This window comes from Sorex araneus, chromosome 4 (assembly GCF_027595985.1).
Source record: "Sorex araneus isolate mSorAra2 chromosome 4, mSorAra2.pri, whole genome shotgun sequence".
Lineage (NCBI taxonomy): Eukaryota > Metazoa > Chordata > Mammalia > Eulipotyphla > Soricidae > Sorex > Sorex araneus.
The window spans coordinates 143131821-143159366 of record NC_073305.1 but is presented as its reverse complement, the minus strand read 5'-3'; the positions used below and the strand labels follow the sequence as shown (position 1 = coordinate 143159366).

Here is a 27546-nt window from a genome sequence, read left to right as displayed (position 1 = left end):
CCATGAAGTGCAATCAACAGAAATATCTTGACCATTTTTCCCTTTCTGTGCTTGCTATCTCTGGGAAAGTCAAGTTCTCACGAATATATACTGAGTATATTACTCATGTTAACATGACTTAATATAACTTTACTGCCATCTTCCCTCTTAAAAGACAGGCCTCACTGTGAATCCCTATGAATATAACTGGGGAATGGGAAAGATCCTCCACTTTGGAGGTTTTGAAAATAGCACTGGGATGACTGAAGTTGTAGAGATTCGTTGCATCCCTAATTGCCTTCGTATCTGCAATTGTGGTTTAAGCTACCCTTGTCATGACCACTGTTGCTCTTTCCTTAAATTTCCAAATAGCACATTTTGTTAATCTGATCATACAAAATGTCACCCAGGAAATGATTAGACAAAGCCTGATAGACTCTAGTTTACTGAATTTGAAGTAAGTATTTGAGTTCCTGAGTGAGAGACAGGATTTTCTTGCTTTTCACCACATATTAAACTGTGGTTGACAACACAAAAGTACTTTTTTCACCCATGAAATGGAAAGATTGCAGTATAATTAAGAGAAAGAAAAAAATCACTGATTTTTAGTGATAGTAAAAATTGATTTATTTGAAAAATTTATGATAGTGTACAGTATATAAATTCAATTGATTAACAAGAAAGGTGATATGTCCCAGAAATCCCCAAGATCATTTATTATCAGTTCATTACTAAAGCTTGGCTCAAAAACTTAGCTATTTTTAAATATCTAACTAAAAAGATATGTGATTTCTATATAACATTTGTCTATAATGACACCAATGCAAGGCATGCTTAAGTCTTTACACTTCAAAGAAATGACCTTTAAGCCACACTTAGGGGAAGTAAGTTGAAATCAGTGGGACATTCCAGTTGCCAAGGACACTTGTAATCATTTCCTTAATTGTCCTTGACGATCTTATCATTAAAGATGTGGCACATTAATTAAGGATGGAACATCTATTCCTGGAAAAATGGACCTTGGATACACAATAGAGAGCTTATCCTCTGCACATTCTTTGTGAATGCAGTTTCTACAGTGTGGGTCATCCATGTTGCAAGCGTTGCCTGGATGGCATGTAAACATTTGGAGCACTCGATTGTAGGAGAATTGGATTGAATAAAACCAATGCTGATAATGCTGAAAAATATGTTCAAAACCAGTGTTTCCTAAAGACGCTTTTATGCCTAGATTAGTATCAGTGTTTAATTGACAGCCTCTTCACTTGGTTAATTACTTGCTCTATTGTGTCAGGGAGAGGGGAAAAGAACAAAAGCATTTGTGTTATGAATAGTGCCAATAAGGGAATCAAATAAGAGAAAGCTGAACATCCTGCTACAAAACACTATCTTACATAAAATCACTCTGTAAACCATATGATTTTTTTCTATGACTATTCTTTTAAAAATGGAAATTGTTGAAGTAAAGCTTTTCAAAACACCATGGTAGACTAACTCTGGGGTAAACTTTCTGCCTTTTGTATTTTTGCTGCACATAAGAATAAATAAAATATTAATATAAAATATAAAAACACATATTGAGATTTTTGCATGGTGAGCTTCTGCATAAATTAAACATTTTCCACAAAAGAAATCAGAAATGGGAGTACTGTGAAACCACACGCACCACTTCATAACTTTTATTTATAGTGCTCTGACTCTCAATATTTATTTCCTTTGTAGGTTATTCTGCTTTGTGTGTATGTGTGTTTGTGTGTGTGTGTGTCTGTATGTTTAGGTCACACTGGTTGGTGCTCAGTGCCTAATCCTGGCTCTGCACTCAAGGGTCATTCCTGGTGGGGCTTGGAGATCAGGTTTCAGGGAACATATGGGATAACTGGGGCTTGAACCTGGGTTTGCCTTGCGCACCTCACCTGCTGTACTATCACTCCAATCCCTCATATAGATTTTTCTGGGAGAACTTTATGACAATCCTTAATAATTCAGCAAAATCACAGCACTATTAAGAGACAGTAATAATGTAAATGGATACTGGAAAGGAGTTTGTCTCCTTTTCTGGTATATCTTCACTAGTTGAATATCTAATATTTTGTTGCTTCCAAATTAAGTTTAAGACTCATGCCCTGGTATTTCTACACAATTATTTGGTGACCTCATTCCATGGCATGATTTTAAATATCACCAATATACTAGTAACTCCCATGATTGTATTTCCAGCCTGTACCTCTTCGCTGAACTCCATTTGGGTATCTACTGGGCACTTAAAACTTAACGTGTTCATTTACTTTTTAAATCATAGCTTAGATAAGATGGCAAAAATAAGCATGTTACAGTTTATGGTTTTGCTGTGCAAAGTTTCTGTACTCTAGTAACACCATAGTGCCCAGGAGCCTTCCCCATTATCCCTCTGTCACCTCTTGTCACCTCTAGACTAGTCTTCATTTCCCCACATCAGCTGCAACTGCTTGGTAATTGGTTTTGTAATCCAAAGGCAAGGGTTTGCTATTGTTTGGTGTTGTCTATTCCTTTGTTTTGTCTCTCTATCTACAGTACACACATGAAGGAGATCACTCACATTTGTCCTCATGTCGACTTATTTTGCTGAATATGATACCCTCCAGTTCTCTCCATGTTGCAGTGGTCTGCATGATTTCACAGTTTCTTAACATGTTTTAAACCAACAGCTCATTTCCTCCCTTTTCTTCTTCTCCTCACACAATTCTCCTACTTAGTGTTTGATTTTCTCCCATGGGTTCTGTCAACTGAGATAATTACAAAAATGTGTTTATTGTGGGTTTAAAAAAACTTCACTCATCAGTTAGCACTTATCATTTCTTTTTTTTTTTTAATCTGAGGCATCAGGATTTGAAGTACTGATCATGATAGGGTTTTATGCATACAACATACTAATAGCACACCTTTCACCATAGTATCTGTTCCCTCCAACATTATACCAGGATTCCATTGCATCCACTCCCACCCTAAACTTAGTTCTAGAGATGAGATCTCAGGTACTATTGCATTTTTTACTACCTTACTATGTTTATTTGTCTTCCATATCAGAGAGATTATATATTTATCATTCTGCATCTGCCCCTCTCTGCTAACTTCACTTAGCATGAATTACCATCTGGTTCCATCGATGTAACAGAAAGTTGTATGATTTCATCTCATCTAGCCAAATAGTATTCTAATATGTGTATATATACCAGTTTATTTTTTTTAAACATTTTTATTAGTGAATCACCCTGAGATACAGTTACAAACTTATGAACTGTCATGTTTGCATTTCAGTCATACAGTGATCATATACTCATCCCTCCACCAGTGCCCATTCTCCTCCTCCAATGTTCCCAGTATCCTTCCCACCACCCCCATTCCAACCCCCTCCATCCCTCCCTGCCTCTTCGGCAGGGCATTCCCTTTTGTTCTCTCTCCTTTGGGGTGTTGTAGTTTGCAATAGAGGTATTGAGTGACCACCATGTTCGGTCTATAGTCTACTTTTGGCACGCATTTTTTCAACCAGAATGGGTCCTCCCAACATCCTCTACTTGGTGTTCCCTTCTCTATCTCAGCTGCCTTTCCCCCCAGCATGGAGGCCAGTTTCCAAGCTGTAGGGCAAACCTCCTGGTCCTTATCTCTACTACTCTTGGGTGTTAGTCTCCCATTTTGTTACTTTATATTCCACAGATGAGTGCGATCTTTCTGTGTCTGTCTCTCTCTTTCTGACTCATTTCACTTAACATGATACTTTCCATGTTGATCCACTTGTATGAAAATTTCATGACTTCATCTTTTCTAACAGCTGCATAGGTATAGGTGTACCAAGAGCACTTATCATTTCTTACCTGTATATTACTCTAGTTCTCTAAGTAGAATGATAGTCAATTATCTTCTCTTTCATACTATTTTAGTTGCCTGTCTTTAACATATAAGCACTTTACATCAGCTATTACACCTATACTGCCTCTATTTATTTAATCTGAAGCTCACTTTGAAGAACTTTTATTTAAGGCACCATTATTTATAATACTGTTAGTGATATGATTTCACGCATACAATTCTAATATTACACCCTTTACCAGGTGACTACTTTCTTTCACTATTATTCAAATTTCTTCCACTCTAATATGCTCCTGCCATCCCATAATAGTAAGTTCAGGTATTATAGTATGGGCATTAATAAAATCTGAGAATTAGAGAAGTTACAAGCCTTTCTGATTTCCAATTAGAGTCAGGCTTTCTGATTCCCAAACTTATATTCTTCTTGTTAAATCACAGCATGTGTTAGATTTAGGTCATTAACTCTTTAATTTAATAAATGCATTTATCAACCAAGTCACATTCTGTCACCAAAAATACTGACAGACTTCAGCTTCGAGTGTTGGTTTTACCATAAACAAACTGCATCTAGACTTTAGTTTTTTGCTCCCTCTGCTTTAGTTATAAGTCAATCTTGTTACTGTTCTTTGTGGAAAAGTCAGTAGGAATATTGATGAAATAGTCAAGGAAAGTCAGAGGAATATAGCTAACTTGGCTTCATGACCCAAAACTTGTGTATGAACATAGGTGTGCATTTATCTTTCTGAACTGATGTTTTTTGTGTGTGATCTTTAATGAGAAATTGAAGGGAAAAAATTTGAAAAAAATTTTAAAAAATGAGAAATTGAAGAAAGAAATTATTTTTTTAAATCATCAAATGTTTTTTGGTTCCTCTTATACTTTGTTCTCCTGTTCCAATGAGAGATGATTTTATAAGATTTGATCATCAATAGCTCTTATAATTTATCTGCTCTCAAGTATGTCCACCAAGTATCTTTAAGTTACTTTTTCTGTTTTAGCATAGAGAAAAAAATCTCTTGGTCTTTAAAACTTTTATCAAATTGACCATTTGTTTAATTAATTTCTAAATTAATTAACATACACATGATTTAAAATACTCTTAATAATAGGGCTTCATGCATACAATGTTCCAACACCACACCCTCCACCTATGGTGAAGAGAAGTACACATTTCCCTCCACCAATGCCTTGGGTCTCTCCTTCAAACCTATGCACCACCCTCATGCTCCCACTGTAGTAAGCTCAGTTCTGTAGAGCAGTTCACAGGTTCTGTTGCCTTTGGTGATTTTTTATTTCTTTATTGTATTTCTTTACATCCTACATAGGAAAGAGATCATTCTGTGTCTGTCCCTCTCCTTCTGACTGACTTGACTCAACCACATCTTCCAGTTTCATCCATGTAGCAGCAAATTGTATTATTCCATTATTTTAAAAAATCATTTTAATCACTGTCATTTACAATACCATCAATGATAGAAATTCATTCAGCACCACACCTACTTGAGTGTAAGTTCCCTCCACCATTACTTCAGGATCCCCTGCACCAACCCTTTACCCCACTTGCCATAATTTCTCTACCATTGTAAGCTGTAAGTTGATCTGTTCTGTAGATCAACTCTTCAATTATGTTGCTTTTGCTCATTTGTCATTTCCTTACACTATATCCTATTTTATTTCACACTTATGTAAAATATTATTACCTATCCTTCTCCTTCCACAGACTTCACTGGTATAATTCATTCTAGATCACTCCACATAGCAGCAAGTTGAATAATTTTTGTCTTTTTTAAATTACAGAGCAGTATCAAACTGTATGTGTACACACACACATATATATACATATATATATATATATTAGTTTCTAGTTATCTTCTCTTCGACATTTGGGTTGTTTCCAGATTTTGCTATTGTGAATAGTACTACAATGAACATAGAACTCCAAAGGTCTTTACTGAACAGAATTTTGAGCTCTTGGGGTAGACACAAAGAGCGGAATTGTTAGATTGTATGGAAACTCAATTCTTAGTTTTTTATTATTATTTTTTTTATTTTTTTTCCCTATACATATGTATTTGTGATATCACCAATATAAAAATTACCATCTCATCCAAAACATTATATAGATTTTATACAATCTCTATCAAAATCCCAATGACTTTCATTAAGCAAAACAAATGTTGCTGAATTTTATGAAATCATAAAAAGGGCCTGAACTACCAAAGCAGTACTGATATGTAAGAATAGTAATGGGAGGGTGGAAAGGGGGGGGGGAGAGAGACAGAGAGACAGAGAGAGACTGTGGACATTGGTGCTGGGAAATATACACTGGTAGAGATGGAACATTGTATGACTGAAACCCAATCATGAATAGCTTTGTAAGGAGCTATCTCACAGTGGTGCAATAAAAAGAGTTAAAAAAGAATACAATGGAAGCATCACAATCTTTTTTTTTTTAAAGAAATATTTTATTGAACCACCGTGAAAACAAAAAAAATACAAAGCTTTCAGGTTTAAGTCACCGTCAAATACTGATTAAACCACCATCCCTTCACCAGTGCACCCGTTCCACCACCAAGAACCCCAATACACCCCCCTCCCACCCCTCTCCCCATCTAAGTAGCTGATGATATTCCCATTATTCTCTCTATATATTGAGTACATTTCATATTTCCATACAGAACTCACTATTGTTGATTGGAAATTTTCCCCAACAATCAGGCCTGCTGAATAAGCATCATCTAATAATTTCTCTTCCTTGGTAAAGGTGAAGACTTTGAGTCTTCACTTTTTGGGTTTTGGGTTTCTAATATTTTAGCTCAGTTCACAGTCAAAATGGATGGCTGCAAGAATCTGCTCTGGTGCCAAAATGGGTTAGGAGACCTCAGGATCACAGTCAGTAGGCGGGAGGCTCTGCTTCTCGTGCCGCGGCTCTTGGTTCATCTCTGGGCGGAAGGCGCGCCGGGAACACCTCCCCTCCCAGGATCACCTACAGGCTACGTCACTAAAGAAAGTCCTACCTCCTGGTGTAGGGGTCTTAGAGGGTGGCTCTCACCGCGTGGCTGCTGCCGCTGCCGCCATTTTCGCTCAGAAAAATGGGGTGGAGAGGGAAAAAAATCCCTTCCCGGGCTGCACGAGGTTGTAGTTCAGTTCGCAGTCAAAATGCATGGCTGCAAGAATCTGCTCTGGTGCCAAAATGGGTTAGGAGACCTCAGGATCACAGTCAGTAGGCGGGAGGCTCTGCTTCTCGTGCCGCGGCTCTTGGTTCATCCTCAATTCTTAGTTTTTTAACATGCCCATATTGTTTTTCAAACTAGTTAAATCAACCAACATTCTCACCAGCAGTGGATGAAGGCTCTATATTTCCCAACATCAACACCAATACTGGTTGTTTTTGTTCTTTTCGATGTGTGCCAGACCCATTAATGTGAAGTAATTTATCTCATTGTTTTTTTATTTGCATTTCTTTGATTATTAGGAATATAAAGAAATGTTTCATATACCTACTATCTATGCATCTCCTTCAAGGACATTTCTGTTGATCTGCTCTTCCCATTTTTTGATGGGGTTAACTTTATTTTTCTTATTAATAATTGGAAGTGCTTTATATATCTTGGAAATCAACCTTTTATCAAATAAGAGGTAGGAATAATTTTCTCTCAGTCTGTGGGATGTCTTTTAATACTGCTTGTCATTTCTTTTGCAGTGCAGAAGGTTCTTAATTTTATGTAGACTCATTTGTTTATCTTTGTTTCCATTTGTTTCACAAAGGGCATTTAATCATTAAACATTCAACATCATTAAGGTTCTGCCTGTGTTCTCCCCAACATAATTTATGGATTTAGATCAACATCAAGATCTGCAGTCCAAATCCCTACCTCAGTAAAAATTTCCCCCCAAATGACTGACCAGTCTTCCCAGCACCACTTGTTGGAAAGGATTTCCTAGGGGCTATAGCAATAGCACAGCAGGTAGGATGTTTTTGTTGCACAAGGCAGACCCGGGTTCGATTCCCAGCATCCATCCCATATGGTCCCCTGAGCACTGCCAGAAGTGATTCCTGAGTGCATGAGCCAGGAGTTACCCCTGTGCATCGCCAGGTGTGACCCAAAAAGAAAAAAAAAAAAAAAAAAGAAAGAAAGAAAGAAAAGAGAAGGCTTTCCTTGCTCCACTTCATATTCCTACATCTTTTGTTAAAGATTAACTGACAATAGCAGAGCAGCTTGTACTCTCAGTTCTATTCCATTGGTCTGAGATTCTTAGTATTTGACAAGTATTATGAAACAGAAATGCAAAAATAAAAATTAAACAATGTTAAAGGCTGATAAATATCCCAGACACTAAAAATTTTGGAAAAAGTTATTTTCTGTTTATTTTGCTTGATATGTTGCTAAAATATTTTCTCCTACATTTTTTGTCTTTCTAGCTTTTGTCAATGATAAGAGTCTAAGTTTTAAATATTTTCATAGACAGAATAAGAAGTTGGAAGTTGACTTGGTCTTTTTTTCTAAGATTAATGACAGAAATTTGCTTTGATTTTCAATAGTTGGCATATATAAAATATTCAAATTCTTAGACAGATACACTATTTGCAGTTTATTCAAAAGTTTTGCCCTTCTAATACAATAATTCTACTAGGTAATATTTTATAACATTCCTTTCAAAAATATTGAACAACTTTGCACTGCAGTTTAGAGCATGTTCTTCTAAATAATATTTTTACCTTTTATTCAATATTAATGAAAATTGAAAATTCAATTCATAACATTAAATAAGCATCTGATAAGAAGAAACTTTTCCATAAACTAGCTTCTACTACAAACACTTCAAATTTTGTTTCTTCTCTACTATAACTTCTTTGGTCGCTGAAATTATAGGATGTCAGAGAATTCCCAGACATCAGTCTATTTCGTTTAAAATTACCTCTGCTTCTGGTTCTTTATATCACAGTGCTAAATGAGATATCAGAGCAAGAAAGAGTATTTTTGCTACACTAGATCTTTGCTACACTCAAAAGTGACTGCAAACCACTTAACTATGTCTCACTAAACTGAAAGTAACTTCTTCAAGTATCTAGCAGTCAGATTTCCAAAAGATTCACAGCTACTCCACAATGCTATCCCCAACCTTAATACAAGAATGACTAAGGGAAAGTCAAGCAAATGGAAGAGGATAATCATTCTTGCTGTTAAATGTATTTCTTTTTGATAATTTTAAGAAAAAAGATGATAGAATAAGAAGCTGATTTAATCTTTTGTTCTAAGATGAATGGTAGACATTTGTTTTGATTTTCAATATTAGTGTATATAAAATATTCAAATGCATACACAGATACACCGATCCACTATTTACAGTTTTCTCAAAAGTTTCTTAAAAACTTGACCTAGCAATATACACATTGCTAGTGACAATCTGCACATTGCTAGGTCACTTTGAGCATAATGGAAGGGACCTGTGCAAAGGAAGGACTCTTAAGTTTAAGCACATCTAGGCTACTATAAATCTACATCTTGTCCTTATTCATGAAGTCTTAGAATGATGACTGTCGTTTACACCTAAATCCAATTCATCACCTAATATTATTATTGTTTTTGGTTTGCTTGCTTATTTGGGGTCACATCCAGTGGTGCTCGGGACTAAATTTAAAAAATAAATAATAAAAAATTAATAAATAAAAGTTCAGCCCTGAAAACTCTGTGTTCTCCATGGAGCTCTCCTTCACAGAGCTTAGAAAAAATCGCAATATCCACCACCTCTAGGAGAACACCTCAAGTGGGCAGTGATGGGTCCACTAGTTTATGTCTCACTGAAACTAATTCTTTCTGTTTCTTTTGTTTTGTTTTGGGACCACACCAGGCTTACATCTGCCTCTGTGCCCTGAGATTACTCCTGGTGGTGCTTGGTGGACCAAGTGTTCGGGATAGAACCTGAATCTGCCACGCGCAAGGCAAGTACCTTGCCTACTATATTATCTTTCTAATCTGAGAGATTAATCTGCTCTTTAAGTAACTCTCAGCACAAGCCTGGCCTATATTACTCATCATATCCCAGTTCATTGAACCACTGTGTCTTTGCATCATACTAAACATCAGACCATCTGCCTTGTAAGGCCCTTATTATTACACTTTCCTGAGTGATAGTGAACTCATTTCATGGTGTTCCTTATGCCATTCTCACTATTCAGATCATGAGAACTTTTTCTAGCCTGTAATCTGTTTTCTAGATCCTTTAGGGGTGGGAGGAAATAGGAAGTGGAAGCAGGGGTGAAAAATGCCACATCTAGCTATGCTCAGGGCTTACTTCTAGATGTGCTAGGGAAACTATATGCAGTGAAAGCAACTTACCTTTATGCTATCTCTAGAGCCAGGGCTTATAGGTCTAGTTTGCTGTCTCTTAACCTCACTCACCTGCCACTTTGAAGAAAGCCAAATGTAACCACTTCATTGCTGCTCCCATTGCCTACACAAAATCTTCCCTAGGTGAAATAAGATCATTTATTTTTATAACTTGCCACACTCTTCAGAGAGACTTCATAAATATCATTTTACATAAAATAAAGTTGCTAAAATTCATGAGCAGGACCATGATATACTGATGATATTTTAAAAATGCATGTATTTTAGGTATTCCTTTGATTGTTAGTTTTTGTTTGTGAATCATTGTTTTGTGAATCATGAAGGGAAAAAGTCCTGAAGGGAAAAAAGTTGATAAAAATGCATTAATATTCATGTGCAACAGCAATATTTATTGCATGAGTCAGGCTCAAATTCCTTCAGGTATTCAGGTAGAATCTGACTTTGTTAAATATGCTTCCCAAATTACCATTGCTTCTCATCCAGATAGATACAGATACACATGGAGTGACCATCAGCTAAATGAGGTAGGATGCAAAATTATTGACAAAACATAATTACCTATCAAACAGAAGATGAAACTTGGCAGAGACCTGGGGATAGACACAAACTCTACACTGGGATACCAAGGAATCTGTTAAGGGGCACATTTCAGCCTTGGGTGGGGAAATGATTTTTCTTTTAAGTACTGACTGAAACATTCAAAAGACTCAGCTCAATCTTCTTTACAAAGGCAAACTCAGTCTTCAGAGATTCCATAGAACAAATTTGCTATCAATTCTGTGACCTAGGTGATGACAACGGGGGCTCGCATGGACTGAGTCCTAATCAATTAAACACAAATCAAACACCCCAAGTGTATAAAGAACTTCTCTGAAAAGATGAGCCGTATATAGCCCTGAGGATGAAGGGTTAACAGGTTTATAGACAGTTCTCTCAGAACTGGTCAGATGAAAGAGAAAGCGATGATGTGTGCAGCTGTATTGTATCTTGTACTCAATCATGAAAAATAATGCTTTCAATTTCATCATCTACCCACTGAAACTGAATCTAGATCAATTCTATGGGGATTCTCACAAGTTATCCAGAAACAGAATTCAGTCCCAATTACTCAGCTCTGCTAAGCTTTAAAATGTACTTCCAGTCATCAATGTGTTTGGAATTTGTGAAGTTAAGATAATTAAGACCCATATTTTTGTGATAGTCTCTTCAAAATAGTGACACCATCCTGTCTGCTCAGACAAAGCCTGCCTTAAACAGATGGCTGGCCTAGAAGGCAGCCAAAAGACCGTGTATGAACAACAAACGTGTTTTCTAAGAGCTGGAGTCCAAGCGGCGAATGCGGAAATTATTTTCCACACGAAGCTGCAAGTCTGTGGCAAAAAGAAGTAGGCAGTCAGTTGACTCTTGTACGGTAAAGCAAAGTGATGTAGCAGCTCCCGTGACCATAGGAAAAGTCGACCAGCTGATCTGGGAGTGACCAGTCTCTGCTTACAAATGCTTCACGGTCCTTGTACTCTTACGTGAGTCTCTTCTGTTGCCAGTTTAGCATCATATTTGGTTTTCTTTTCATGACACAAACTAAATATGAGTGTTTCCCCAATATAGACAAGCAGCTTGGAACTTTCTAAGAGAAGATATCATAAGAGATATGGTAAGAGGAATACTGTCTTTGATGGCTGACACATTGCTTAATTGTGCTTTTTTTGAGCAAGTTTCCACCAATAAGCGTGAGTGTAGTTAATTTGTAATCTTCTATCTGTATAATTCAAGAGTTATAAGGATGTAGCAGAACAACATGCTTTCTCACACATGTCAGGACTTCCCGAAGGAATAAAAACTTAATTTCTGTAAAGTTTGAGCCTATATAAATGACAATTTTTCCATTAATGAGAATTTTTCAGTATAGTTATAGAGAAAACTGAATTTCAATGGAAACTTTATTTTATTGAAATTCAAAATAGTGGGGCAAGAGTGTGTGAGGGGTACTATTCTGCTTATACAGTTTCTATTAAAATTATTTTGTGTATATACATATGATATCAAAAATTCTATACATTTGTACACATATAGCTATGAGAGTTAAGTTTTCTATATTTAATATGTTAATTATTCACACATCTAGTCTTGCTTAGTATTCACCTGAAATTATATCAAATGTGACAAAGTATAGAATAAAGAAACTGATACTGATACAACTTCCATTATAAAATGAAACTCTTATTTTTTAGGTTCCACTGTAAGACTTACTATTTATTAGAAGTAATTTTATTTTTTTAAATCATTATGTATACATAATGAATGAAGATGAGAAGAAAAGAAGGTTGATTTGTCGACATAAAATCTGTGTGAGAAAACAACACCACATAATGACCACACCTCCTCCTCACTAAGAAAACATAATAATCATTTTTTAATCCAATCTTTAGTAAATTCACTACATGTGTTTATTGCAATTGGGTAATACTTTAATTAAGGACACTTAAATATACTGTGCGTCTTAATATTTTCTTAAAAATGAGAATCTTTGTATGATATATCATTGCATTATTAACTGAAGAATTTTCCCATGTCCCAAATCAATTAATACAATAAACATTTATTGGATATTCTAAGATAATGATACAGTTTTGTGAAATACATTCCTAGAAATTTTTTTATAGCACTTGCCTAGTTTTGACTTGGAGACTTTAGGCTTAAAAATAAATCATGCTGACAACTTGTGCTATCTAAAATTATTTAATATAATTTGACAAGTTAGAGATACTTTTTATAACTTCCATAAAAATCAAAATGTTATTTTATATGGCACTGTACTTTAGTTGTTCCATAATAGTTTAAAATAATGCTGATTGACAGTTAATTGGGAGAAGATATTTGCACAACATATGTCTGACAGGGAATGGATATCCAAAATACGCAGAGAACTCCCACAACTCAAAGATAGAAAAAAAAACAAACAACCTAATCAAAAAGTGAACTAAAAAGACTTAAAAAGAAACATCTCAAAAAAAGACATGCAGATGCCCGTCAGACACAAAAAATGATCAGTATCAGCTCTTGTTAAGGAAATGCCAAACAAAACTACCATAAGATAAACCTTTCACTCATAAAAAAGGGCTAATATTTAAAAGAAAATAAAAATCTGGAAACAAATATCAGCAAAAATTTGGAGAAAGGACTCAAGACAATAAGTAGAGAGACTTATTTTGGTACTGTGTGATGTATCAGAAATTTGATGGTGGTAAGGTCATTCTTACACATAGAAGAGTCAAATTCTACTTTTGACGTTTTATGGTATTGTAAACCACTAGAAATTAAGTTGTATATTGTTTTTTAAAAAGGTAACATTTTTTGAAAACAATAAGTTTAAAGTGGCATCTTAGTATCACAAATTTCAATGTGTTCTAATTGGAAGATGTAGCACTGCACTGTCCTCCCCTTGTTCATTGATTTGCTTGAGCAGGCACCAGTAAAGTCTCCATTGTGAGACTTGCTACTGTTTTTGGAATATCGAACGAGCCACGGGGAGCTTGCCAGGCTCTGCCATGCGGGTGGGATACTCTCGGTAGCTTGCCGGGCTCTCGAGAGGGGTGGAGGAATCCAACTCCGGTCAGCTGCATGCAAGGCAAACGCCCTATTGGAAGTTTAAGTAGCTAATCAAAATTGTATAGAATTTTAAAATCATTTAAATATTACATAACTCTGTAGTTAGATCACAGTTTTAAAAAAGCAGAATATTTAATTTAAAATGCAGATAAAATACTCTCAGGTTAGTACAAGGAGATATCAAGGACAATTTAAATTAATTGTTGGGGTAGTGCTGCCCTCTACTGATCCTTTTGGGGAACTTGCTTTATTTGTTTGTGGCCCAATTTTAACTTGTTCTAAGATTGGTGGCACATTACAATCTATTACCTGAAGAGCTTTTAAAACAATTTATATTCCTGGCACTTAAAATTTCTGGTTTATTCACCTATTGCCTATAATTAATTGCTTTATCAGATACTCTTTAGATCAAGTATGCATCCTGCTAAGGGATAAAATAAAGCAGTGACAGTTGCAAAATATTATTCTCGTTCTCAGAGCGTTTGGCATGGTAGGTATCATTTGTTCTTCGCTGCAATTTTTGAGACATTTTGTTGGGGCTCCCAAATTTCCCAGCTTAACTATAAGCCACAGAGCAGGTCACTGAACAAATGTGCATAATGAAACACATGTACGAATTTAAACACGTGTATATTCACAATTGCCTAGTTGCCTTCCTCCTTCTTTCTTTGCAACCTCAGTTCCCAGTTAGTTTGCAACCAAACACAGCTGGCTTCATCTGTATAGCTCAGGAGGATCCAAAAGAGTTTAAACCTATTAGAAAGAAACTGGGTGCATGACACTGGAACTGAAAATAATAATGGGAAATTTTTTATATTGCTTAGGTATGTGTACTTATTTTGGTCTGTGTGTATATGGGTATAAGTATACTTGTGTTTGTGTGTCTGTCTGTGTGTTTGCATGTGTGTGTATTTGTGCAAACACGTGTATGTTTCCTTCATGAATCCAATCCAAATTGAACACTTGATGGATATTTGATATCAATGATTTATTATTAATTTTTAGGTAATAGTCATGCCAGAGTTATGTTAAAGATAGTTCTAACCCTCTGGAATAAATTTTCATTCACAAAATAGATACATTTTATGAATTAAAATAATGTGTAAAATATACTTGGAAAGAGTAAAATGGTGGAGAGTCCATGGGAGATTGAGCACTTTGACTTGGTTGTGTTGAAAACTTGGTCTTGATCGTGAGTACATGAAAGGGAGGATTTTATGTGATACAGACCTGGGATTAATCATGATACAAGTTTTAGAAAATTCTATCGCAAAGAAAACCTTCTTTTCTAAGTGGAGTGAGGGTGGGAAGGAATGTTCTAGACTATAAACTACTGTAGAAATAGAGAACAAAGAAAGAGGACCAACAAAGATAAGAAAGTGTTTTTAATATTTTGAGCCTAAGGTATCTCAGTCTTACTTCTTTTCTCTGGAAGTTCTTTTAAGTAATGCAATATTGTCTAGGTCATTTAATTTACAATGCAGGATAAGTGAGCACTTTCTCTTGTACAGGGGGAATATTTACTGATTTTTCCTAGGAATATTTAAATATTTCTAGAATTAAAAATACATCTAATCTTATTAATATTACATATGATCCGGATATACAACATGATACAGTGAATATATTTCTAAAATACACTTTTAGATTTCCCGAAATGTAACAGTAAATATTGCTGTTTTGAAGATGTTTTTCATCTGGGAAGATTTCCTTATAGTTCTCTTTCCTGTGAAAAGTAAGTCATGCTGGTTTTGTAATCCAGTAATATATTTTGTCAGGATAATGTTGGGCATCATTTGGTCCTTCATAGTACAGTGTTTGGTTCACAAACGGATTTAGTAATCTACTGCACAGCATCCAGCAGAGGGAGCAGTGAGACTCGAAAGAGAAAGAAGTGGCTGACAGAGAGCCGGAATTTAGTTATTCCCTTTCACTCTGGTCCACTTTTTACCTCTGTTTTCCAGACCTCAGAGCTTCAAGTTGCTAAGTGAGCAACCATGAGCAAATCCTGTTTAGTCCTAACTCCACAGTCGTACAGAAATCTTCACATACTTGTGGTAGCGTAGAGCCAGGAAACTGGAATAGGGTTTTGGGGGTTTTGCATTAGTTTGGGGATACTTCAGGCAGTTGCTGTTCGGAAGCTACTTTGTGCAAGTATGCGTGCGCTCAGGGATCTAAGTTATGTCCTTGACTGCTTGGCTTTGCTATGCTTTTGATTCTTCAGTGCTAGACCTTTCCTTTCCTTTTATTTATTTATTTATTTATTTATTTATTTTTGAAGCTCAGCATTTAAAGGGATTTTCTTCCTTCCAATTCTTTTTTTTAAATTTATTCTTTTATTGAATCACCATGTGGAAAGTTACAAAGCTTTCAGGTTTAAGTCTCAGTTATACAGTGCTCGAACACCCATCCCTTCACCAGTGCACATATTCTACCACCAAAAAACACAGTATTCCTCCTCCCAATGCCCCCACATCCCCAGCCCCCCACCCTGCCTGTGTAACTGATAAATTTCACTTTACTTTCACTTTACTTTGATTACATTCAATATTTCAACAAAAAACTCACTATTGTTTGGAGTTTCTCCCCCTAAGGTAGACCTTTCCTTTAAATGCTCTTCATTTCTCTCTTTCAAGCTTAGTTGATGATTAGTGAGGCAAAATTCCACGTTTTTGGTGCTGCCCGTTTTAAAGAAAGAAGTTCTTGCCCTTCAGGGAAGAAATTCTGACATGAAGACGGACTCAAGCATATGGGCTGGCTTACATCAGGTAAATGTACAGGTCAAAGATCAACAGGTAAAAGAGCCCCTATTTTACCCACAGCTGAGAGACAATTAGCTCACACAGACTTTCTGAGACCTCCTCAGGCGCCTTTCCTCTAGTAGCCATTGATAAAGAATCCACACACTGAGAAAAGTTTTAAGGAACCCCAGTAACAATTGATTTAGCCTTACTGAAAACTGTATAAGGACATATAGCCAAGCTCTATAAAAAGCTAAAGAGACTGATGTAGGCTCAGCATCTTCAGTGAGGAGAAAGGCTTAATCCTTCAGAGGCATCTGCTCCCTTCGTTGACCTTTCTTCCTACAGAGCCCAGGGAAGAACGCACTTGATAGATGACTTTGTTGTCCTTATTAGAATAATGTAAATTGATCCCTATAGATTTTGGGATAGTAAGTGTGATATTATTGACTTTTTACAAAGAGAGAGAGAAGGGGCTGGAGCGATAGCACAGCGGGTAGGGCGTTTGCCTTGCACGCGGTAGACCTGGGTTCGATTCCCAGCATCCCATATGGTCCCCTGAGCACCGCCAGGAGTAATTCCTGAGTGCAGAGCCAGGAATAACCCTTGTGCATCACCAGGTGTGACCTACAAAACAAAAAAAAAGAGATAGAGAGAAATTTGTCATTTCTCACAACGTGGATAGAACTTGATGGCTTGAAATTAAGTGAAGTAAGTCAGACCAGAGAAAGACAAATACCATATGATCTCACTTGAATGGCAAATCTTAAAACAAACAAACCAACAAAAAAAACTTTGTTTCTGGTGGTTGAAAAAAACAAAGGGTGGAGGTCATGACAAATATTTAAGGCGATCAAAACAGTCCAGCTAACAGTTATAAAATGAAAGGATCAGAGAATATAATGACGATAAATAATTTTCTATGGTATATTTTAAAGTTGCTAAAATAGTGAATCTTCAAACATTTCATTGCAGAAAAATTGTAATTATATATATATTGATAAATGTTAAGCAAACCCAGTGTGGTTATTTCACAATATATCCAAATTTTGAACCAATATCTTGCACATTGGAAATAAATATAACATGCCAACTACAGCTCAATTTAAGAAAAAAATACAAAGTGCTACCACTTTCCTTTCATTGTTCTAAGATTTCTAATGTTAAAATGATGATGACTTGATGAAAATAATGACGGTGGTGCTGATTGTGATGATAGTGATAATAGCAGCAATGATATTGTTGTTATGCTTAAAAATACCTATTGACTTCATATTCTTGGCCATAACACAGTAACAGTAATATAAATACATTATTCTTAATTTATGCATTTAAAACAGAAGTTCAAGAAATATCAGTAATTTATAAAATATTATATAACTAGTATGAGTTTTCTATTCAAATCAATCAGTCTTAAAGTCTGGGTCTTCTTGGACACTCTTTGCTTGTAACTGAGATTCTTCATGCCACTAACCGCCCCCTGTCACACACCCTGACTGCTTCTCCATCCACACCAATTGTTCTTTCTAATGACTTTTCAAAATATTTTATTTTTATTGTAGTTTAGGTAACATGTATTAACAATAGTGCTGATGTTTATGGTGCTGTGCACAGTTACTGCACCTCCCTGTCACCAGAGTGCCCAAGACCTTCTATCACTATGCATATGCAACTTCTAATCTATTTCTTCTTTCCTTCCCACCTTTTTTTCCCTACTACTTAGAAAATTCAGTTTTATCATCCAAGACCAAGAGTTTGTCATTGTTTAATGCTGTCTATTCTCTTGTTTTAGTTTTCTATCTACCACAACTGAATGAGACCATTCAGTAATTGTGTTTCTTCTTTGTCATCTTTTTTCTTTTCTTTTTAATTTTTTTCTCCTCATTTTCTCTCCCTCCCTCCCTCCCTTCCTTCCCTTCTTTCCTTCCTTCCTTCCTTCCTTCCTTCCTTCCTTCCTTCCTTCCTTCCTTCCTTCCTTCCTTCCTTCCTTCCTCCCTCCCTCCCTCCCTCCCTCCCTCCCTCCCTTCCTTCCTTCCTTCCTTCCTTCCTTCCTTCCTTCCTTCCTTCCTTTCTTCCTTCCTTCCTTCCTTCCTCCCTCCCTATCTCCCTCCCTCCCTATCTCCCTCCTTCCCTATCTTCCTCCTTCCCTCCCTCCCTCCCTCCCTCCCTCCCTCCCTTCCTCCCTCCCTTCCTTCCTTCCTTCCTTCCTTCCTTCCTTCCTTCCTTCCTTCCTTCCTTCCTTCCTCTCTCCCTCCTTTCCTCCCTCCTTCCCTCCCTCCCTCCCTTCCTTCCTTCCTTCCTTCCTTCCTTCCTTCCTTCCTTCCTTCCTTCCTTCCTTCCTTCCTTCCTTCCTTCTTTCCTTCCTTCCTCCCTCCCAATCTCCCTCCCTCCCTATCTCCCTCCTTCCCTATCTTCCTCCCTCCCTCCCTCCCTCCCTCCCTCCCTTCCTTCCTTCCTTCCTTCCTTCCTTCCTTCCTTCCTTCCTTCCTTCCTTCCTTCCTTCCTTCCTTCCTTCCGTTTCTTCCCTTTACTCCCTTCTTTTTTATCATTAAATGCTTTCAACATTGTGGATCCATTTCTGTCAGACTCAGGAAATCCCTGTCTTTGAATTTAGGGAGGAAAGCAGATCCTAGTTATTCAATGGCTCTGAGATGGATGAAAAGTGTAAGATTCTATACAAGCACAGATCTTAATCAGATACAACTTAGTTTGGCTTAATATATTGAAAACAAAGATCAAGATTAAGCTACCAGAAATTTGTACAAGACAATTAATTAATCTCTCTCCCTCTTTCTAATACAAATTTAACTGCTTTTTTAAAAAAATTGTATTTTTACGTATATATGTGTGTCTATGAGAGAGAGAGAGAAATGGAGTTATATTTAACAATCTCTTTAATTAAGTTCCAACTAACATTTGTTATAGGAACACTAGGAACAAAATAAAAATAAAAATAGATCGCTCGCCATAAAGGAACAAAGCAATGTTTTTATCCACCTATATTACTGGGGCCAGAGAGATAGTACAGCAGGTTAGTCTCTTGCCTTTCACACAGCAGACCTGATTGTGATACATGGCACTGGGTATAGTCCCCTGAGCAATGCCAGTAATGATTCCCAAGTGCATAGCTAAATGTAATCCCTGAATACAGCCAGTTGTAACTCTCAAACCACACACACACACACAAACACACACACACATACACACAAACCCCAAATATCATACAGCATAATAAAAAGAAATATCCATGCTTGTAGTTTAGAACTCTACAGAATAGTGAGAAACCCTTTCGGTATTATATAATCTCTCCTTCAAACACAGAAATGTTCTGATGATTCAATTCTCTAAGTAACCCCACTTCACCCTCACCTTTCTCCAAATTAACAGCCAAATGGATAATAAAACAGTAGAGTTGTGCTTCAGAAATTTAAAATAAAAATTAATCTTAAGGATTCTTCTCTTTTTCTCAGTGATAAATTGGTTTATATAAATATATACACATATATATCAGTAGATAGCTATAAAATTACATAGACATTTATAAGGCAGATGCAAACAATATAAATAAACTGAAAATTTAAATTACATATAAGAAAACTAAAAGATCATAATGATTTATCACTTGTATCACTTGTCATCCCGTTGATCTTCGATTTGCTCAAGCGGGCACCAGCGACATCTCCATTTGTCCCTGTCACGTGCTAGTGTAGTCCAGTGATATCTGCTCACTCCAGGAACAGGAAGAGTCTCAAACTGTTCATTCAGGGCTTTGACGAAAAAGTATGACCATCTTGTTGGTGGGCAGTCACGTGGTCTTTTGACGTCCTGTAGAATCCAGTCAATAACAGCTCTAGTCCAGTGGTCATGTCTGAATTGCTTTACATGTCTGGCTCATCTGATTTTTGATGCTTTGGCAAACAAAACAGCATCCCTGATTCTTTTTCTTTAATTTATTTTATTGAATCACTATTTGGAAGGTTACAAAGTTCTTAGGCTTATGTCTCAGTTATACAATACTCAAACACCCATCCCTTCACCAGTGCCCATATTCTACCATCAAAAACCCCAGTATACCTCCTGCCCCCCGCCCCCCATCCCCCATGCCCGCCTGAATAACTGATACATTTCACTTCATTTTCTCTTTACCTTGATTAATTCCATATTTCAACACAAAACTCACTATTGTTGTTGGAGTTTCTCCCAAAAAAAGACAGCCCTACTGCCAAGGAAGCACTTGATAATTAGTATTCCATTGCTGAGAATGAAGAGATAGTAAGTCCTGCTGTTCCAAGTCCATAACTTTTTTCCCCCTCCTTCCCATGCCACCAAGTTTGTGCCTGCTTAATAATCCTTATAATATGACTGACAGCATACCGCCGGACAAAGGAAAACAAAAAAGAGAAAGAGGGATATGTCCCATCCTCAGCTGGCGTGGGGCTATGGCTTAGTTCACAGTCTAGCAACATGTCTGCAAACAGTTTCTGAGACCAAAAGTAGTCCAGTTGGTTTTCGGATTCTGGTAGATCAGCAGCTAAGTGGCCGCACAAAAGTGTGGCTACCCGGGTGGAATTTCGGTGTAGCGTGTGCTGTTATCGGCTCCGGCCTGAGACTGCCCAAGTGTCCTGTTGGTCCAAGTACATAATTTTTTTTCCTTTTTTCCCATTCCCGAGCCACCAAGGTCGTGCCTGCTTAATAGACATCATAATATGGCTGACGCCACACCGCATTTCTTCCCAAAAAAGAAAGAGAAACGAGAAAGAAGGATATTTCCTCTCCTCGGCCGGCATGGGGCTATGGCTTAGTTCACAGTCTAGAGAAATGGATGCTACTTTGACTATTTCAAAAAAAAACTCATTATTATTGTTTGGTTTTTCCCCCCAAAGTCTGAACTGCTAAAAAGGAACCATTTCACATTGCTGACAATTAGAAGATATTAGGTCACGTGGCTGCACGGTTTTGGATTTCTGTACAAAGTCCAGGGAAAATTCTGCCAGAAATTGCATCACTGCAAGCTTTTACTTCCCTTTTGTGGTGCTCATAAGATGGAAAAGCCTGGAGAGAGAAACCCTTCCCCACTGTCGCCGCATGGGGTAGAGGCTCAGTTTACAGTCTGGAGGCATTTCTGTAGGCTGCTGGTGTCCAAAGTAGTTCATTTGGCCTCCGAGATCCTGCTCGTGCAGCAGCAGCAGCAGCAGCAGAAAGGTCGTGCACGTGTGTCTGCTGTGCTTAAGCATTGGCAGAGAGCAGGGCCGGTACCCCCCACCCCCTGGGATCTCCTGCAAGTCCCACAGCACCTGGGCTGGTTCCTCCATTTTGTGCTCAGCATCCCTGATTCTTGACCATTAACAGAGGTAGGAACTCCGGATTCCTTCTCTCACTTGAGTGAGACATGATACTCCTAGCATAGCTCTTTCGATTCCTCTTTGGGATACCTGAATAGCATTTTCATCCTGTTTGCATAGGACCCAGGTCTTTGAGGAATACATTAGTGCAGGAAGAACGGTGGAATCGAAAAGATGTGTCTGGAGTCAGAGGTTCTTCATCCTCTTAACCACTTCTTTGATGCTCTTGAAGGTGTTCCACTCTTCCTCCTGCGCAGTTTTGGCACCAAGTCATTCTTCATGTTGAGTTCATGACCCAGGTACACATAGCTGCTGCATTCGGAGATGTTTGTTCCATTGAGAGCAAATGGAGTGTCAGGGACTAGTTCATTTTTCATGAGCATCGTCTTGTTGAGATTCAGCTGCAGTCCGACCTTTCCACACTCGTGGTCAAAGTTGGCCAACATTTGTGCCACTTGCTAATGTCATCAGCAAAGCGGAGGTGGTGCAGTTGCCAATCGCCTATCTTCACTCCTATTCCTTCCCATTCAAGTCATTGCATGATGTTCTCGAGGGTGGCACTAAAGAGTTTTGGTAAAATCGTATCACCCTGCCGAACCCCTCTCTTTACATCAATGATCACTTCCTTGTAGAATGGTGAGATCCTGGTGGTGAATCTGTAATACAGCTCGCGGAGGATCTTGATGTACTGAGTTTGAACGCCCTGTTTGGCAAGTGCTTCGATGACCGCTTCAGTTTCAACAGAATTGAAGGCCTTCTTTAAATCAATGAACGTTAGACAGAGATGCATCTTGAACTCTCGAGAAACTTCAATGAGCTTGGTCACCGTGTGGATATGGTCGATCATGCTGAATCCTTTTTGGAACCTGGCTTGCTCGCGTGGTTGTCCTTCATCTAGTGTTCTGCCTATTCTATGCAGGATGACACAAGGGAACAACTTGTAGATGACAGACAGCAGGCAGATTGGGCAATAATTGCTGATGTCATGGATGTCTCCTTTCTTATACAACAGAACGGTCCTGCTGGTTTTTCACTGGGATGGAAACTTGCATTCAGACAGGTAGGGTGTGAAGAGCCAAGCCAGTGTATTGATGAGTACTGGTGGAATATTCATATTGATTTATATTGATATTTAATTTAGTGTGATGATTTTGTTTTGCTGTAAACAAGTTTTCACTTAAAACATAACTGTTCTTTGTGGATTGAACTGGATTACTGCTAATATAGTTATGGATATTCAATTTCCCATCATTCTTTGTTTTTTACTCTAACTTCCTTTTATACAACACATGCCCTAGCATTTTCTCTTCAATTGCATAAATACATTATTTACTTCTGCTTTTGTTCTTTTATCATTAAAATACAAACTATAGGATAAATACGTAAACCTGTAGACAGTAAAATCCAGTGGGCAATTAAATTAGAGAATAGATTAGAAAGTGAATGTTTCTATTATTAAAATAATTTCTATTATATTTTTAAAATATTTATAAAACTATGCTTAAATTATATATGTAGAATTTTATAAGTTCATATGTATGTTCATAAGTTCATACTTGTAAGTATTGCTGAATTTATAATTAATGCATTCATAATTATGTGTCTATATATTATATAATTTACAATATATTGTGCAATTTAAAATATATTTGTACATATATTTAATCTTTGAATTATACATTAGTTTATGTAAATGTTAAGATTTTATACTGTAGCACTGTAGCACTGTCATCCCATTGTTCATCGCTTTGCTCAAGCAGGCACCAGTAACGTCTCCATTGTAAGACTTGTTGTTACTGTTTTTGGCATATCAAATATGCCACGGGCAGCTTGCCAGGGTCTGCCATTTGGGAGGGATACTCTCAATAGCTTGCCGGGCTCTCTGAGAGGGACAGAGGAATTGAACCCAGGTCAGCCGCATGCAAGGAAAATGCACTACCTCCTGTGCTAATCTGCACATGTGTAGTTTATTGTTTGTACATAGTTCAAAAGTATTAATACTTAAGAATATGCAATACTTAAAATCCATGTCTGAAAATGCTAGTTTGAATAAGAGCTGCAATAGAAAACACTAAAGGTATTAGAGATTTATAAAAGTCTTAAAATTACAACCAATCTTCCAAATTTCATCTTCAGAAAATTAGAAAAAATGGCACTGTGAAGATATATTTCAGTTGAAATCATGTATGCTCCTTTCTCAGCAGAGAAGTCACTGTATTCTAGTAATATACTATAGAAATGATCCCTGAAAGTATAGTCTTGTCACCGTATTCTAAAATAATTATTTTCCTAACTTTCTTGGCCTTTGATATACTATCAATTGTAAGATGGTCTTTCAGTTGCTTTGAAGAAGTCCTATGTTGCTTTGAAGAAGTCCTATGGAAATGCACAAAAGGAGGAGAGAGCAAAAAGGAAAGTGTCTCCCATAGAGGGAGGCTGGGAGTAGGGCTAGGGAGTTGGGGGATGGTGGTAGGGAAACAGGGAACATTGGTGGTGGGAGATGTACACTGGTGGAGGAGTAGGTGGTGGATCATATTCTATGCACTGTAGCACTGTTGTCCCATTGTTCATTGATTTTCTCGATTGGGCACCAGTAAAGTCTTTATTGTGAGACTTGTTGTTACTGCTTTCGGTATATCGAATATGCCACGGATAGCTTGCCAGGGTCTGCCATGCACGCAGGATACTCTCAGTAGCTTGCCTGGTTCTCTGAGAGGGACGGAGGAATCTAACCTGGTCTGACCACGCGCAAGGCAAATGCCCTACCCACTGTGCTACTGAAACCCAATTATGAACAGATTTGTGATGGTCTATCTCATGAATCACTGTCATCACATTGCTCATCAATTTGTACGAGCAGTCACCAGTAATGTCTCCATTGTGAGACTCGTTGTTACTGTTTTTGGCATATTGAATACGCCACGGGTAGCTTGCCAGGCTCTGCCGTGCAGGTGAGATACTCTCGGTAGCTTGCTGGGCTTTCTGAGAGGGGTGGAGGAATCGAACCTGGTCGCCTCATGCAAGGCAAACATCCTACCCACTGCACTATCGCTCCAGCCCATCTCATGAATATTCAATTAAAAAATTTTAATTAAAAAAAAGTAATGTGGAGCTCATGCCCAATTCAATCAACTTAATCTATGGCTGAATAAATAGCAGTACTCTTACATTAAAAAAAAATAAAATTCCATGGCACTTACTCACCATGTTTATGTTAGCCCTTTACTTGATTAAGAAGGTATGTTTACTCCTGCCTTGCTATATATAATGGTATTTTTTACATTTTCAATATGAATTAGCATCTCATTTATATTGAATGTTTGATTAGGTTTTTATTTGTTTACATCCATAGAAATTCATATTATAATTGTTTACTCATTAGTGCAGACACTTAAGCAGTATCTATAGTACAATAATACTTTCTAATATAAAGCCAACATTCCATTTCTTCAGGTAATATACATTTTGTACTTGTATAGGTAGGCCTATTCATATTTTTCCTTTTAAATTTTCTAAATTCTCTTTGGTCTCACTAAATTTTACATTTGTAGGATTTACCCATTTCATGAAAGCTTGAATCTTTATCAGCATAAATTTATCCATAATGTTAAATCTTTAAATGTATAAACCTCTAAAAATAAAATTTAGTTTTTGAAAAAAAATTAATTTACAATTTTGTGGAATCTTAGGGAATTACCTCTATTAATTTATACATAATTTGGTGTCACCACCTACACACACACACACACACAATCTCTCTCATATGGGGAAGGAACATTAAAGAAATAAATGGTCAAAGTCATCAGAACTGAAGATTTTATTTATCCAACTAAGCTTTCAATGGGAGTGAGTTTGGGAGGGGCTCTTGGGACACTGGTGGAGAAAACAGTCTCTCTGTGATGGGTCTGGTTTTGGAATGAAGTGCACATAAAAAGTGTGAAGCTGGGCTGGAGTTCAGTGTTACTTGCCTTGCAAGCAGCTGACCCAGGTTGGATCCCCAGTACCATATATAGTCCACGCGCCCTCACCAGCCCACCAGATGGGCTGTGATCCCTCAGGACAGAGCCAGATGTATCTCCTAAACATCACCAGATGTGGCCCAAAACACAAAACAAAACAAAAAAAGATGTGAAGTATTGCAATGCCTTGTACCAGATAAAAGTTATTTAGAATAAATAAATAAATATAAGCCCTAGGAGAATTGTTAGATTGTAAATTTACCAGATACATGTGTATTTAAATAAGCACCAAAAATGTGGTAAAGACTGGTCATGGCGCTCACATTGACAAATCCTGGACTATCATGTCAGAAAGGCAACTTCAGAGACCCCTATCTTTTTGCATATGTGTATGCTTTTTTTAGGGTCACACCTGGCGATGCACAGGGGTTACTTCTGTCTCTGAACTCAAGAATTACTCCTGGTGGTGCTCAGGGAACCGTATGAAATGCTGGGAATTGAACCTGCATCAGCTGCGTGTAAGGCAGACATCCTACCCACTCTGCTATATATGCTCCAGCCCCCTAGGACCCGCTATCTTTTAACTCAGGTTAAAACACTGTGAGATTCCCTAGTTAAAAACCATGTTCCTTTCTCCATAATGCTTCTACCTAGTGACAAGCTGCTTTCTGAAATGCACTTGGCCTTTTCAATTTCAGTGACTTTGTTTGGGTTACTTAAATACCAATGTAAATTGTAATTTAATGCTACGTGAGATTAAACATAATTTCACATAGTGAGTCCAAGTCAAGGATTGGAGTAGGGACGTTACATAAAAATACTAATTCAGAGCCATGAGTGGTCATCCTATGGTACTTAACTTAGTGAATGATACAGTAGGTTTTTAATATATTCTCAGTAAATAAATAACCAATATGCACTGCACTGTAGCACTGTCATCCCGTTGTTCATTGTTTTGCTTGAGCGGGCACCAGTAAAGTATCCATTGTGAGGCTTGTTGTTACTGTTTTAGGCATATCAAATATGCCACAGGTAGCTTGCCAGGCTCTGCCAGGGGGGCGGGATACTCTCAGTAGTTTGCCGGGTTCTTCGAGAGGGATGGAGGAATCGAACCCAGGTCGGCTGCATGCAAGGCAAATGCCCTACCTACTGTGCTATCACTCCAGTCCAACCAATATAGTGAATTTAATAATACTTGAAAAAAAAAGACGCTTCACAAAGAAGGTAATCATGTCCTGTGCTAGTAAGAGGTCCTAAATGAAAAGATAAAAATAATTTGACCAAAGACAAATAGTTGTACTTTTATTTTAGTAGTGTAATGTTTTATTTATCTCTCTATTTAGTTAATTCAAAGAAATCTAGTTATTTAAGACACTGTCCTAGGTACTGTGGGAGTTATAACAGAAATCAAGGAAGGACTTCTGCCCCAAATAACTTACAATTTTATTGAAAAGTCAGCCTCATCAGATATTAAAATGTCATATGACACACGCTGGATTCATAAGACATCAAAAGAATGGCTGGCCATCCACCTATGAGATGGTCAGACTTCTTCATCAAGACCCTGAATGAACGGTTTGAGGCTCTTTTTGTTCCTTGAGTGAGCAGACGCTATTGGGCTACACTAGCACTCGACAAAGATGAATGGTGACCTTACTAGCACTATCGATGAGCAACAGGATGACAAATGATACAAGTGATAACACACGCTAATCAAGCATTC

The 27546-nt window shown here is 37.4% G+C and overlaps 1 pseudogene; it reads right to left on the bottom strand.

Moving 5' to 3' along the window:
* Window positions 1-24034: 24034 nt before the first annotated feature.
* LOC129404487 (small nucleolar RNA U3) lies at window positions 24035-24125 on the bottom strand (annotated as a pseudogene).
* Between the last annotated feature and the right edge of the window lie 3421 nt (window positions 24126-27546).